Source organism: Meleagris gallopavo, chromosome 1, assembly GCF_000146605.3.
Source record: "Meleagris gallopavo isolate NT-WF06-2002-E0010 breed Aviagen turkey brand Nicholas breeding stock chromosome 1, Turkey_5.1, whole genome shotgun sequence".
Classification (NCBI taxonomy): domain Eukaryota; kingdom Metazoa; phylum Chordata; class Aves; order Galliformes; family Phasianidae; genus Meleagris; species Meleagris gallopavo.
Genome location: NC_015011.2, coordinates 143,932,419 through 143,949,821, shown reverse-complemented (window position 1 = coordinate 143,949,821; position 17,403 = coordinate 143,932,419).

Sequence of the window (17,403 nt, the reverse complement as noted above, 5' to 3'; positions counted from 1 at the left end):
AGTGGGTCAGCTTTGCTGGTGCAGATTTGTTTTGAGCACAGGATGCAGGCTCTTGTTCACTGCTGGCAAAAATGTGTAGCTACTGGTGATGACTGTATTGAAAAATAGTGTTAAGTAGCTGAGAATTTTCTTTATAAAATAGTATTCTTGTGCTCTTTGTATCTGTTTTTCCATAGAAATAAGTATTAGGCATTACTTTTGGAGAGACCTATATGCGGCCCTAGACAATTTGTATTCACTAAATACAATCCAGGCAAGCTAAAAGGTTGGACATCCATAGTTTACATGATCCCTTGTACTAGCTTAAGTTTCTAGTATCTTCATACATCTACATCTAGGACAGTTCAGAACAATTACAGACTTCAGAAAAGTTGCATTTATGTATTCTATCAGAAACTCTCTTTCTAGGAGAAAGATACACTTCTGGGTAATTGAAGGGATCTAGTTTAAATACTCCTTAGGAATGAATCACCCTTTCTCATTTGGCTAACATGAGTGTCTAGGCTGACTATCTTAGATTTAAACATCCAATTTTAAGATACTTAAATGAGGGCAGATGAAGCCAAGCCCATATGTCTATGACTTTAACTAGCACTGTGAATTGCTGCAACAGAAGCACTTAAGAGCATTACTAAAGAATCATCACTTTCCTGCCATTAGAAATCTTAGAGACAATGGTAGCATGTATTAAAGAATTAAAACAAATAAATAAATACATACATACACACACACACAATTTGTTCCATATCCTCTCAGTTTTCTTATTTAAAACTAAGATTAAAAACCTGCTATATGCATGGACACAGGACATTATTTTCAAGTGCTACAAACATAAGAAAAGACAGCAGGGCACAGGTTATGGCATAGCATCCACCTGAATGCTGTAAAACCCGCAGAAAATGTAAAGATATTGCAATTGTGACACATACAAAAAAATATCCTGTGCCACAGGATATCTCTAAAGTATGGTAAGCAAAAATGTTTGAAGATGTCAGATCAAGGAAAGTACATTCCAGTTTTATTGGAAGCATTTTCAAATTACAGAGCTGTCTCACTTTCATGAATATAAAACTGTGACTTCCTCTGGTTTCTATATCACTTCATGCAGATTTTCTACAAAATGCTTGCGAGACATAAATGCTTTCAGAGACCAGCCCTATCACAGAAGCTCCAACTGAGATTTCATGCAGGGTAAAAAAAAAGTATTCATCTGAGCAGTACTGACTTTTATCATATTTATTATCTGTTGTCTTTTCTGCTTCAATCAATAAGGTGAATGTCTCTGCAAATGAAACATTTTCAGCACTGAGTTGAGATGTGTGTCTCACAGGAGGTCACTGTACACATCCAATACAGTCTACAGCATTTTGTGGTTCAAATGTAAGGCATTACTCAAACTCTTTCCCAGATCATACTAATGAATAAAGTAAAATGAAAGCAACCCCTACTTCTCCATAGCACAGAAAATGGTTTGAATTTAATCTCAAAATCAATAAATTATTTCTAATCTGGGGTAAAAATGATCACTGAATCTGTAATTGCTCATTTTCATGGATGTGATAAAAATAAAAAGAGAAACACAGGGAGATGAGTACTACAAAGGAAGCAGATAAATTGTTGATCAAATCTGAGATTTTTCTTCAAACAGAATATTTTGCAGAATAGACAAAGGAAATATTTCTTAATTTATGTTTGAAAGAATGAGGTTCCATTTCATCTCTTATGAGGAGTTAGAATAACTTCTTTCCGTATTTTTTATGACCAATCTGTGATGAGAGCTCCTGTTTTCATTAGACATGTTTTATGTTTAAAATCCTAGAGTTGTACTGTTTCATACTATGTTTTTAAATACAAATTACCAATACAAGTGTTGACATTATGGGCTGAAACATTTTACCACATTATTTGGTGGACACAAAAGATCCAACAAAAGCCGTTAACTTGCCAAATAATCCTATATAGCTAGATTTTTCACAGGCTTAGTCAATTCCAGTGAATTCATACTGTATCACTTGAGGACACAATCAGAATATTTCAAGGTGGGGCTTTTTCATTATTTCTTGTTTTTCCACATCATCTAATTACTAGGTTAACTCTTGAAAGTTTTTATACTTGTATACAATTTTTGGTCTCAGAATGAAAGGGTTTTTTTGTTTTGTTTTGTTTTTTTACTAAATTCATGTGTTTTAAAGTACAAAAAACTAGAAAACAAGATAATTATTATTCTATATATTCTGGAATAATGTATTAAGCTCTAATAAATCTGGAATTACTTATATTTTTGAAATCAAATCCTCAGTCACTTAAAATAAATAATTCAATTTCATACCACCTAGAAGATTCCCTCTCTGAGGAGAGAGTCAGATCAGATCATGCTTGATCAGATCAAGTGGGCAGCTCCTACGTTTCACATCTGCTTACACTGAAAGAAAGCCATAGTCTGTTGCTATGTGTTTATGTTGAGCCTGGCAAAATGAGACTATGAAATCTGCTGCAGCCTCCAAAAGTTCTTGTAATATTTGTCAACATACCGCTGATTATAATAATTCATGACAATAATAATAGACAATAATTGATGCAAGTGAGATTTCTAAACATATAAGAACTCAGTAAAGTATACAGCCCATTCTCATAACTTCTAATAACCACATAATGTTTTGGGTTGGAAGGGATCCTAAAGAACACCTAGTTCCAACCCCTCTTCTATAGGCAGGGTAGCCAACCTGATCCAGCATTAGATCAGGCTGCCCAAGGCCCTATCCAACATAGCCTTGAACATGTTAGGGATGAGTCATCTGCAACTTCCCTGGGCAGCCTGTTCCTGCACCTCACTACCCTCAGAGTGAAAAATTTTCCCATGATGTCTAATTTAACTCTAATTCCCACTTTTTCTGTCACTATCAGGCATTGTACAAAGTCTCTCTCTCTTCTAATTACAAGTGTAATAACAAGGTACTAACGATAATAATAAACAAGAGGATATTTCTAGATTCCACACTTAAAGAAATCCTATAAATATTTTTGCTGAGACTTGAAATAAAACTCTTATTAAAGTCCAAAGCATTGGACATAATACCTAAGAGGATTTTTGTGCCCTGAAGTCTGCAGCAGATGCTTAAAAATTAATGAATGTAAGTATCAAAAATTTAAGATCCCCCTTACCACTATTATCATATTTTACTTGGCAATTGAGGAAAATTAGCTGTCACCTGGATACTTTATAGGCTGCCATTTTAGCTTCCAAACTGAAGACTACTCAGCCGTCACATATATGTAGCTCAACTAATTTGTATTTTGCAGTCAATTACATCTTCTGTGAGCTTCTCTCCAATACTGTAACTTATTTAAACATTTGTCTATTTTCTTGAATAAAGCTCAGAATTTAGAATAAATACATTGAAATTCTGAGCTTTATCTAACTGCCAAAAATGCGGAAAGACTTGTGATTCCTGTAAGAGAATTCTGCCTCTCACAGTAATTATGAGTTTCATTTGAATGCTTCAGCTAAGAACACTCAGCAAAAAAAAGAACTTTAGTTCATCCTTTTCTCAGAGTAGTTTCTCATCCGTTCCATATTGGGTTGAACACTGATCAAACAAAGATTATGTTCAGATTAAATCAGAGCTTGAGTAGTGTTTAATAATAGCCATGTTCTATAAAATACATATTAAAAAAAAAAGTTGTACATATTTCTAGATTCATTCCATTTAACTTCTAGATCCTAAATGTATGTGAGGAAACATTCTATGTTTTCTCCATTGTTTTCTCCATTGACAATGAGCCAATTTCCATGGGTTGATTCAGATTTTACTTGCGCTTCTGTATCCCTGACAACTAAAGTTAGTTCTCTAAACTCAGGTAGGTCAAATCTGGGTCTTAGAGAACATGGTTAACTACATTTAAGATTTACTCTGCATAATTTTTCAAAATAAATAAATAAATAGGCATTTAAAATAAAAATTTTATACAAAGGCAAATAAATAGAAAGATTTAACAAGTTTCTCCTAAATTCTTTGTGAACACTGTGTAATTTTGTTCTTTAATGTCTGTTTTTTTTTTTAAAGAGTGAAAACAATAAAAAATAAAAAACAAACAAAACAAACAAACAAACAAAAAACAAACAGGCCAGTTAAGAGAAAATTCTAACAAAAGGAACTTGTCCTCTTTCTAGTCCAGATTCTGTATTCCTGTTTCCGTTTCTGTGCTTCGGCCACTAATTCTTTAACTGACAACAAACTGAACCTTCAAGGAGCAATAACAAAGTAGGAGTTTAGTTTCACATTTCCCAGTAGAAAAAAATGTCATCTGACTACACGTCCACAGCCCTTCTTGCATTCTCTCTCAGTAGTTTACAGCCCATGTTTTGTTTCTGCCCCTGCAGTATCTTCCACCAAGAGAAGGGAAAAGATAAACCCACATCATCATTGCAACGCTGTATATTTTCTATAACATTCTCCAGAATGTAAGACTCATAACACTTCCTGCTTCCACTCTACAGTTTTTAGAACAGCATTTTTCTCTTGGCTATTCTGAAAGACTTCACTGTCCTATTCCCATCTATTCTCAATTAATCCACACACACACATAAAGCTTTTGGATTTTAGTGTTGATACAGAATTGGAAAAAGTTATCTTCAAAAATGGTCTCCATTTTTCATTCTTAGTATAACATTCATTTTTTCTAACAACTTTAAATAAGCATATTTTGTTTTTCTCCATGACTTGAAAAAAACAATGTGTCTTTCTGAAAATATAGAAACTACTATAATTATTCAGGCTCATGAAAATTCCTAGGACTTGGACTATATGTGATTTTCATTTCATGTCTACTCTTGAATTAATGTCATATCCACAGCATGAACATGCAAGCCCACAGTCCACTGCAAGTGGTTGAGAAACCAAGGAACAGGGCAATTTGAGCTCATATTCCCTTAAGTTGAAAAAAGGACTATTTCTGTTTTCATTTTAGATATCTATACACGGTCAGCTAAATTGTCAATAACGAGTAGACATTCGCTCAGTGTGATTGTTCTGCTCAGCAGAACAGGAATGCATAATGCATCTAAAAACCAACCAAGCAATCAACCAACCAAAATCTAAATTTGGCTTTAACAGACAACTCTTCATGCTTGAAGAATGACCATGAACAAAATGCATTCCAGAATTTAATACAGTGAGAAGAATTAAATTAGCATATCTCTTGTAGTCACAAAGATTTCAAACCAGATAATTTAAATCCACAGGAATCTGTGTGCTTAATTTGAAATAAATTACATAATTCTAATTTATTTTCACAATCTTAAATTAGTGCTGGCAGTAGCATTTTAATATAATACAGATGGAGACAGAACTAAACATAGTGCCTAGCTGGAATCATGAAATTGAAAAATGAGAAACCATTGCACAGTAATCCAAAAAAGCTAACTGTACATTTAAATAATGGACCACAGTATTAATAGTTATTTAAATAAAAATAAATGCAGACAAAGAACTGTACCAATCCTTTCTCTTTGAAGACAGTCGTTAATGCATTTGCCTTTGGCTGATTGTGAGAATTTCTCCTTTTCTGGAAGGCAAGTGCAGTCAGCAAACATACTGTCATTAACTTATTTGTCCCATGTTTTGACTCAACACCACTGGAAAGTGCTAATGGCTGAAAGACTGCATTCTATTCCTTTAGTAAGACACGGCATTAAGTTTGAATTTTAATGAAACCTAGAATTCATAATTGGAAAATAAAGAGGTGTTTGTTACTTCCAGTTTTTTTTTCAAGACAAATCTAAAGCCAGCTACTTATCACTTTCACAAAAAATGATGAGATGGAAGTGTAAAATACAATTATTATTTTATTTGTTATCAAGTACAGGAAAGAATCCAGTTATTCCATTACTGTCTATGCAAATATTCAACTTCTGAAGACTGCACAATAAGTAGACATCACAGGCACCAAGCAATAATGATGAAAGCCAATCTCTCAGCCTAAGTGGCTCATGAAGGAGTTTTAGCATTATTATAGACATTATTTCCTCTGTGTGGGTTTTTTCCTCTCCATGGATGAATGAAAAGCCAGGATTGCAGAGCTTTGTTACTAATTACATTTAAAGAGTGCTTTAGAAGCTCTAAGTCCTTAATTCAGCCTTTGCGGGGCATAGAAACTATTTGACATTTAAAATGCATCCTTTGTTTTTCTTTATTTAAATTCATTTCCCACTTCTTTCATATACTCATTGTAGGCTCTGATACTTTTGTTCTGTTTCACGGTATCATTTATAATAGGAGTACTGGGACTCTGATTCCTAGATTCTATAATAATACAAATAATTAGCAGTAAGAAAAGCAGAAAATGAAAAAAGCCTAATTTGGCTATTCCATTTTTCTTAGGAGGGACAAACAAGAGATTTGTTTCTTTGTTTCTTAGCTGAAAAAAGATAATTAGATTGAGATTCCAGACTCTGAAAGGCCATCTACTGGGAATAAGGCATTTAAATGATCACAGAATTTGCTACTTCTATCTGGTGTTGCAAAATATTGGTAATTGATGGACAAATAGATTCAGTTAATATTACCTCTTATCAGCAATCAAAAAAAAAATGGAATCATCTGTAATCTGCATAGAAAGGACTGGTGAAGAACGAAATCTATACAGAGAGGAATAATGCACTCTTTTTTGTTTATTTTTTATGTAATTAGAGTAGTGTAAGAAACAATTTTGGATAGGATTCAGGAGTACTTTAACAGATTTTGTTCTCAGTTACAAGAGAAGAGTTCTCATCCGTTCCACTCACTGTAGTAATTGTTATATAAAGTGATCAGGCTGTTACCTAAACAAGAGAAATTAATTATGCATACATATGTCAGTATTTATCCTTGATTCCCAGCAATAGCAATCACACAAATATGTACTGTCCTTGCCTAATGTGACAATACAAAAATCTGATTAGCTTGGACAGCAAGGAATGAGGAAAAAAAAAAGAAAAGAAAAAAAAAGAAAACAGGATGCCTTTTCAAGGTAACATACTTGCTTGCTGCAGTAGAATTTTAAAGAGTTCTTTGAAGAATGTTGGCACAGCAAGGCTGCAGCTATTAATGAAATATAAATTGTAAAAAGAACAGAACAGTATAGAAGTTCCTTCCAATTCCCATTATAACTCTACTGATTCCATTGCAAGCTTATTTAATAAGCATCCTCCATTTCCATATTCACATGCATGAATTAAAATTTCTATCAGTATGCTCTTACAAGACAGCAGTGCCTCATCCTTTTCCAAAAGACCCCAAAGAACAGACATAATGAAAATAAAGTAGACTGAATTAAATTAAACAGAATTAAAGAATCACCAAATTTCTCTAATTATAAAGCACGTTTCTTGGAGAGTGCACTCTCTAGCATATATCACTGTGTATCTGTGTGTTCCTTTAATTGCCAAAAGAAACTCTCTCACACACTCACTTATTTCCTTGGGAAAATCTGACAGTATAAATATGCAATGAGTGTTAATTATTCAATGCATTACCGCAAGGCACTTAGGCACTATGATGATAAGCATAGTGTAAGAGTACACATGAAAAATTGTAGAGCAACGCACACTGCAAAGAGTCTGACAAAGCCGAAATAAATTGAAATCTGCAGGAGCATGCAAACACTGATATCTTTACTAGAAAAATGTTCTTTAACTGATCTGGAAAAACTAATGTACACATCTATTTTCTATTGCTCATTTTAGCACTAACATTTTCTTCCTTTTGTATATATATGTGTGTGTGTATCTGTACAGTGATTCATGGTGGGAAGAGGCGAGCTTTAAGATTACACAGGGATTTGTGAAACTATGAGATCATCAAGGGCTCAAGAAGACACCTACACTATCTCCATTAGCTGCCAGTGAAAATACATGCGTAATGCTTTAATTTGTTATTAAAAATTCTTCACATGCAACTGTATTTTAATCAAAAGGTGTTCTGTATTGTTATATAAAGCTACTATAAGAAATTCAACCAGGATCAAATAACGTATGCTAGATCCGGCATAATGCTTGTTGCATGTGACAGAAATTGCTTTTTTATAGAAACATTTTTGCTCTTATTTAACTCCAGGAAAATGGAAACATAAGAAACAAACAAGTTTGACTTTGAGGTTAATGCAGTAGAAATGATTTAATTCCAATCCATTTTCTGACTAACCTGAGCTCTATTTTATTTTTTTTTTTAAATTATTTTCAGCATTGTAATGGCTTAGTGGTACTTAAAACAGAATTGTTTAGGAAGAAATAAGAATTTTAACATGCAGATACTCCTAAACAGTAGTACAGATTTTTAAGAAAATAAGGTAACCTTCCTGTTAAGGAAATAGCAAAAATAAATTGCAAACAAATATGTAGTATACCTCTGCCATCTACTGTAAGAATAAAATACTGCATCTCCTACTTGGACGCAATTTAGATTTTAAAAAAATAGATTCTTAGATAGTCTTTCCCCATTTGGACCTACTTCTGTGATCAGATCACAATTTATTTCAATACATATTGATTTAAGAAAATTAGAATGATAGCATGAATATATTACAAAAATTCTAAATGTCCATTGCTCAAAATAAAGATCAAATGCTCAGTTTGTTATGAACAGAAAAAAAGGGGGGGAGGAGGGGATTCAAAACAGGGTAGCCCTTGTAGGCAAGCAGTGCCTGAGCACCACTTCAAGGATATAATTTTTCAGGAACTTCTCCGAATGGAAGACAGTGCTTAATTTGGCTTTGTCATTTTATGCTGTCTTCCAAAATTATCCAGGCTTTTCACCTTCAAATACTTTTTATGCTACACCTTGCAGACACATTATACACATACACTTTTATGTCCCGTGAACTAGGTGAGATACATACAATACAGCTCTTCTTTTGCTGCAGGCACTGAATTCTAAAATGTACTGATCAATGGCAGAATGGCACTATACCAGAATATATCCACAGCCAAACACCTTATTCTGTGCACAGGAACAGTCTGCTTCAGAGGAGTGTGGGAAGTACAAAGGTAAGTAGGTCTGTAAGTCCTGAGGTCATAGATTTTTCTCCACCCTTCCTTTTTAGCTGGAGATGCAATTTCCTTGATTTAAAGTCCTTCTAATGTGAACTGACTGCAGTGGCACACAGATTATTTTACCTGTTCAGGCTGGTAATAAGAAACATCACCTAGAAAAAGAGATAGTGTCTGACAGTGTTGCGTTAGTAGAGCTTTCTTCTAAGCATAGGCAAACTTTTAGTGTCTATGTAGGCAGATCTGGAGATGTTCCCTGTTGCATAACCATTAAGGGACCCTGAGGAAGCTTCTTCAGTGGTCAGCTTCTCATTAAGACTTCACACTGCCAACTTTAGAAAAACAAGATGACTTTAAAAACTACATTTTCATAATCTCATCTGAAGCAAAGCACTACCATAAAATCAGCTCAGCATGGAATAAGAATGTGACAAGCTCTCATAGAGATGGTCTCTACAGTCCCACTTCTCTTCAGTATTATGAAGTGTTGTTGGATCTGATGCTCACAAATACAGAGGATATCAGTAAAGACGTTAAGACTGAAGGCAGCCTGGACTACAGCAACCATGCCTTGGTTGACTTTGTGATCATAAAGAACAGGAGCCTGTCAAAGAGTGAAGTCAGAACACTGACCTTCAAGAGAGCAAACTTCAGGCTCTTCCTGTTTAAGGAATTGTTGGACAAGTTTGCATGGGAAGCTGACAAAGGAGTGGAACAAAGATAACTACTCTTTAAGGATGCCTTTTTGAGAGAGCAAGAGTTCTCCATCTCTCAGAAAAAGAAAGCAGGCAGGGGAGGCAGGAAACCGGCATGGCTTGGCAAGGACCTGCTGATCAGGCTGAGGGAAAAGAAATGCATGTACAGGCAGTGGAAACAAAGATGAAGAAGAATAGCAGAGAGTCTCCAGACATGCTGAGATGGGATTGAGAAAGAAAACTGAAATGGGATTGGGAAAGACAAGGCACAGATGGAACTGAACTTGGCAAGAGATGTTAAAAACAACAGGTTCTATAGGTACATAGATTGAAAGAAACAGATCAAAGAGAACATACCTCCTCTGATAAATCAGAAAGGAGAACTGGCTACAACAGCTATGGAGAAGGCTGAGGTACTCAATTAGTTCCTTTCCTCGGTCTTCACTGGGTAGACAGGATTCTCATATTTCTCACATCTCTGAACCCCACATCCCTGAACCTCTAGATGAGAACTGGAGGAGCAAAATTCCCCCCACTGTAAGGGCAAAACAAGTCCAAGATTAGCTCATGAGACTGACTGTGTACTAGTCTATGGAGGTGGATGACATGCATCCCAGGTTTCTAAGAGATGTGGTATCCAAGTTCCTTTCCATTATATCTGAAAAGTCATGGCTGTCAGGCAAAGTCCTCAGAGTCAAGAAAGGGAGGAAGGAAGTCCTGGGGAACTACAGGCCAGTGAGCCTCACCTCTTTGCCTGGGAAGATCATGGAACAGATCCTCCTGGAAGAGAGGAGTTAAGACACATGAGTGATGAGCATGTGATCTGAGACAGCCAGCATGATTCACCTAGGGAAGGTTGTGCCTGACCAATCTGGTGGCCTTCTATGATGGAGTGATAACATCAGCCAACAATGGGAAGGCAACAGATGTCATCTACCTGGACTTGTGCAAGGCTTCTATCATGGTCCTCCACCTCATCCCTGTCGCTAAATTAGAGATAGATGGATTTGAAGGTCGGACTATTTGGTAGATAAGAAACTAGTTGGAATGTTGCAGCCAGAAGGTTGAGTCCAGTGGCTCTATGTCCAGGTGGAGGCCGGTAACGAGTTGTGTCCTCAGGGGTCTTGGGACTCACTCTTTTACATCTTTATCAGTGAAATACATTATGAGGTTGAGTGCACCCTCAGCAAGTTTGCTGATGACACCAAGATGAGTGGTGCAATTTATAAGGTAGAAGGAAAGGATGCTATCCAGATGGACCTTTATAAACTTGAAAGGTGGGCCCATGTGAACCTAATGAGGTTCAACAAAAGAAGTGCAAGATTTTGCATTTGGGTCAGGGTAATCCAAGATGCTTTTAAAAACTGAGAGAATTCCTTGAAATTAGTTTTCATTTGGCAGATGAAAATTTAACATAGCCAGCAGTATGTGCTTGCAGCCCAGAAGGCCAACAGTATCCTGGACTGCATCAGAAGAGGAGTGGCCAGTAGGATGAAGGAGGTGACTGTCCCTCTTTTTTCTGCCTTCATGAGTCCCCATCTAGAGTACTGTGTGCACGTCTGGGGCCCCCAAAGCAGGAAAGCTGTGGCTCTTTTGGAGAGGGTCCAAAGGAGGGCCACAGAGATCCAAGGTCTAGAGCGTCTCTTTTATGAAGACAGGCTGAAGGAGCTGGGCTTGTTCAGTCCAGAAAAGAGAAGGCTGCAAGGAGACCTCATTACAATCTTCTAATATTTGAGATTATAAGCAGGAGGGAAATCAACTTTTTACATGGGTAGATAGTGATAGGAAAAAGAGAAAATGATTTTAATCTAAAAGAAGAGAAGTTTAGATTAGATGTTGGGGGAAGTTTTTCTCTGAGAGGGTAGTGAGGTTCTGGAACATGTTGCCTAGAGAGGCTGTGGATGCTGCATTTCTAGAGGCGTTCAAGGCCAGGGCCAGGGTGGATGGGGCTTGGGTGATTTGATCTAGTACTTGATCTAGCGATTGACAACCCTGCCTGTAACAGGGAGTTAGAACTTGATGATCCTTGAAGTTTCTTCCTGCCCAGAACATTCTATGATTCTATGATCCTATGATTTCAAGGCAGAAATCTTCATCTTACAACACAATGGAAATCTTAAAGCTACCTTTTCACAAACTAGTTTCTGGAAAAGAGCACATACTAGGTAAATTAAACTAGTGCCACAGCGCAGAAAGCAGATTTTTTTTTTTTTAATCACAAAATATTTTTCTAATCTATTTCTATTCTGAAACATATTTTTCATTTTCAAGGTGCAATATATATAAAATTTGTAAGACCTTTTTGATGTATATAGTAATTGTGAGTAGTCAGTAACCTCATTTTTTGTGGATGTGGATGTCTTAGAAATGAGCTGTCCACCTTGAAAAAGACAATGTTTTGGAAAAAATGAAAAAGCAACTCTACAATATGTTTCATACAAGACATGTCAACAGTTTTGAGATTATATATGGAATATATACATATATTTATGTACAAGCATGTAAGTTTTGTGCTCATCTTTTCTTTTTTTTTTTTAAATATTCCTCAGAACTGCTTTTAAATAAGGAACACGCAGTGTGCCAGCTGGGAGGATTACATCAGGGAATATTTAATCTGTTCTCTGCCTTTTCTGCTCGTGGCTAAATTTCAGTTCCCACACTATAAGTCCAACTATCATGCTGGCCCCTTTTCAGAAAATAATAAGAGCTTTGCTAAAATATCAGAACAAAGTTACTTTCATTACTTACTTCAGTTCTCCTGGGAAGGAAAGAGACACTAAAGATTTTACTTTTGCTAACACTACTGGTAACAAGGCAGGTCAACATGACATGTTGCTTCCAGAGTTATCTGATGTGTTGATCCTCCAAAACCCTTGTCTTCCATTCTTTTGAATCAAGGAGATGCTGCCTCTCCTTCATAGCTTAGGTACTTATCTTTTCCATGGTGATGCGAGAACAGCAGAGCAGAAGGTCATGTATAACACATGACATGCCTTTATTCAAAATAAATAGGTGGCAGAGGCATTCGCCTAGACTCAGAAAATAGTCTCAGGCCTAGCAGTGCATGTTTGTCCCACTTGTTTCCTCTTCTAGGTACTCAGTGAAATTTCTAATCCTTATGACATACTACTACATTCATTTCTGCGGAAAAAGAAATGTGCCGGAAAAAAAGAGAAAAAAGTCATACTAATGTAAAAATGCCTAAGACCCAATATGAGCAGAGAGTTTGAATTCATTTTGCATGACAAGAATCCCTCCCAAACATGACAGGAAACTACATTACCTGAATAATGAGGATTCCAGCTGAGGTAAGTCAGGAAAATGCATGGACTAGTATATGCATATACAATGCATCATTTAACTTCTTGAACGTACAGACGTGCCCAAGAAGTCTCAGTGTTAATACATGGACATTAGAAGATTTTGAGCATATTCAAAATCCAATCATATTTTGCAATAAGCATACCTGTCCTAGAAATTCCGTATAGTCTCTAGGGAATTTACTATATTTTTTCTGAGCAGTAAAGCAAGTACATTATGGTTTATAAAGATTTACTACCATAAAAATGCAGAAAGTGGTGACCTGTATAACTACATATGAGGCTGTTATCCAAGCTTTGCATTCAGAGGAATTTCTTTCTCTCTGTGCCTCTTCCTCTGGGGAAGGGGATTTGAATTGCAGATAGCATCACTCATCATAATGCAACACTGATAATCATCTCCATTTTTTAGGTACCAGACACTGATTTTTGAAAATTATTCTACTAGAAAGTGTAAAATCTACAAAATACTTCCTTGGTTTTTCTTTATACTTGCACTTACTGTCTCAGAAAAGCCTTTCCTCAGCCACTGTGCTAGGCCAAGATGCATTGGAAGCTTAGTAATCATTGAGAGATTTCCTTTGAAAATCACAAATGGATGTAATTGACACACTCAATCTCACTGAGCTCTGTTCATAGTTCAAGTGAAGAGAGAATACGGAAGCAATTGCATATGCCCAAACTCTTTTATCCCTTCACATACATAGAAACTAAAATGTCCTTTTCCTGTTGAAAGAGCTTTCCACTGCAGGCACACTGAGAACACTAGTCGTCTGTTTTGTTTGTGTATTTTTTCCCCCAAATAAACTATTCCCTTTAGAACTGTTAAAATATAAAACTACTCAAGGTAAGTTTTTTTTTATTTATTTACCATTTAGTTTTCAAAAATGTATTTACCATTTAGTTTTCTACCATTTTTTACATAGAATTGCAGTATGCCTTTAAGCTGGCAAGCTAACAATAGAAGCTCTCACATAACTGTTAAATTCCTAATAAATAAATGTGATAAACACTAAAACAAGAGCTAAGTGGTGCATTTCTCTTTAAATGAAGTGTAGTAATTTCAATGATTACTGAAGTTCAAAAGTATATAGTAACTTTGGAAATTACTTAAAATGCCATCTTGATATACGAAAAATTATCATGGTCTTCATTGTTACTGCAGCAGAGTTAGAGAGGAAATTGCCTCTGTTTTTATCTTTCAGATATTGATGCAATGCATGGCTTCTCTTTTTATGACATAGAAATCCAGTACATATCCTATGCATGTGTATGAGGCTTGCTACTAGTTTTGTCCTTGAGACCTACTCTTTATCCCAACAGGGCTAAATTTGGCCCAGTACTTTCCTGGAAATGATGGAAAATAACTTAAAATAGCTGGTGGACTTCTAGGTATCTCTGTCTTGAGGGCTTCTTCTTCAAAACTGAACATTAAACAGGTTACTACTGCAAGACAAATACTATAAATAAAACACTCTAAAAAAATTAATCAGGCTCCTGAAGCCTCCCTCACAGACTGACTCATTGTTCTAATATGCCACTAAAGTTTAGATACAGCTAAGAAAATTATAAGAACTGTGATCAACCCACTGAGTGTCATGGCTTTACAAAGGCAAGACTGTTAGATAAGGATCCTTTGCTAATAACTTATCAGGCGTCATGGTTACCACAAGAGAATGTGACAAAGACACAGATCCCTTGGAAATAAAAATGTCCACTGTTGCAATCACAAAGAATGGACTAATTCCCTTCACTCTTTTCTCTTTAAGCTCCAGTCAGTGAAACATTCTTTTTCCTAGTTACAAGGGCAATGCTGAAGAATCATTCACCTTACATTATACTATGCGACTATAAGGCATAGCTCAGGATGTTTTCCTCTACTTTCTACATCTAAAAGTAAGCTACGCAGTAGTGATAAGCTACTTTATGATCTTGAGTCCCTGTGTATATTTTATTATTCACATCAAATAGACAAAACCCAAGCAAAACCCAAACACACATATGAATCCTGCTTTCCTTCCTGCAAAAATAAAAAGGCTGCCTTGTGTTGCAAGTAAAACAGTGACTGAGCCAGAGAATTCATCTCTTTTGGGATCCCCCTTTTCCCTGGGTCCACATATGTGACATACATTTACTGCAGTTACTCCTACATTGCAGACCATTTTCTCTTCCTATGAGTATAACATTACAGGAAGCACCCAACTGAATGTACATCCTTATATTAGAACATGAAAACTCTCAAAGGGGAAGTGAATCTTCAAACAAGTGCTAGACTCGTCATCTGGGGTTTACTAGATATGCTACAAATGATTCGCATTGCTTTTAAATTAGAAAAATACCCAGAGAATTCACAGCACAGGGGAAAGAAAATGCATTTAAAATGCCATAGGAGAGGTTCTCCTTAATTCCCCTGATTTTTAGAACACTCTCAATTGCATCTTTAAAATACGAATTTCAGATGCTATCCGCAAGCACCCAAACTCATATAAAATATGGCTCTACAATTATTTGTGTTAGTAACAATCAACCAGCAGAGGTGGAAGGACAAGAAAGGGCACCTAACCTGAGACAGGCAGCATAAGGCCTATTTATCTGCATTTTTGTATTTTGGGGATGGAAATAATGCAGAAAAAGTTATTAATAAAAAAAGAGTGGTTAATTCACACAACCAGTGTTTTGTCTCTGTTAAGCATGCAGCTTCAAGTTAATATTCTGCATTAGCACTTACACTGTTCCTGACTGAAAAAGAAACTTGAGCTGATGGTTTCCATACTAGATGCAAAAATCTGCCACATAAATGAACCAAGTTTACAACAATGCATTAAAAAGATATAGATAGTGATATGCACCACTTACATGAAGGATTATGTTGAGTTTGGAGTGAACTTTTTCCAGTATATCTTCTTTGAAGATAAGCATTTACAGTATGAAAAGTTACTAGTAGTACTAAAATGGAAAAATGATGATGTAAAAAGGGAGGAAATGTTACATAAATGTTTTGTCTCAAAACTAGCATTTTGAAAATAATTTTCTTTGCAATTACCGACTAAAAATCAATGATGCCACATCCATATTTTACACACTTATACAGACTGTGACTAGTAAGCACAAATGTGAAATGCTACAAAAAAGTACTGATCATTTTATATATATATTATTTTATTTTATTTTTTCTCTCTCTGCATACGCTTACACAAAGGAAATCAGAAACTAGCCTTCAGCTATGGCAAAATTTCTCAAAAGACATCATCTTTGTTAATATTACACATGGCAAAGCAGCAATCTCTCTCCCACCTCTTTTTGAGAACTGGACTTTGCATGTATTATGTTCCACTATGGATCAACACAAAGGATGAGGATTGTTGCTGGTCACTGCAGGCTGTGTATAAAATACAAGGAGATAAGCACACAATTCTAGAGCACAATCTGTCTGACTTCTTTTAGACATATAAATTATGGTAGGATGAACTGTGCCCTAAAAAGGGGCCTAAGGTAACTAGATCAAACGTAGAAATCTGCATTTGGTAAATGAATCCTACTTACACTGTCTGTTCTGGAGGGCCCATCGTCTTGACAGCTGTGCAGGCAAAAGGCAAAAGCAGAAGCACTAACAAACTATGGAAGAGCTCTTACAAAGCACACTGAGCACACTGCATGCTGCTGTGACTGTTTTTCCTTTTGTCTAAAGTGTCTTTATTTTTAATTAAAGGATTCCAACTTCAGTGAGTGAATTGGTCTCAAATCCAAAAGAAAAGAAATAAGAAAACCTTATAATGCAGGATTATCTCTGAAACTATCCTATGCTCTGAAACTGTCTTCATGCTTCATCAAAGAGCTTCTGCCTAGAATTTTGCTCCAAGCTGGCTCATTTCCCAGTACAGCTGTAGAGAAAGATTACAAATATGCTCACAATTTGTACTATCATTACCTCTCTGCAACCAGCACATTAAGGTTGCAATTTACCTGCTATTGTGAGACTTGGAACATCTCAACAACTATTTTAGCAAACCACTTTAATCATGAAAATGATGGAGTGATAAGGAGTGAAGAAAGTCTGGAACGTGGGGATTTTGATGGTCATTTTGAACTCGGGCTGAGTGAGAGCACTATATACAGGCAGTCTTAGAGTGACAGAAGAATTATATCTATACCTGTGACTGAAAAACTTAATAGATGCTTACTATAGTAAGAGTCTTTTTGGAGGATCAAGTTATATTTGATGCTAATATTGTGTTAATAGTTTTGCTGCTTAGATCTCTCTTGAGAGATCCAGATACTCCCAGTTTGTAACAAGTATTCTCTGAAGGGAATAGAACACTAGGAAGCATCCTTGCTGATTGGTTATTTTTTTCTTATTGGTTTT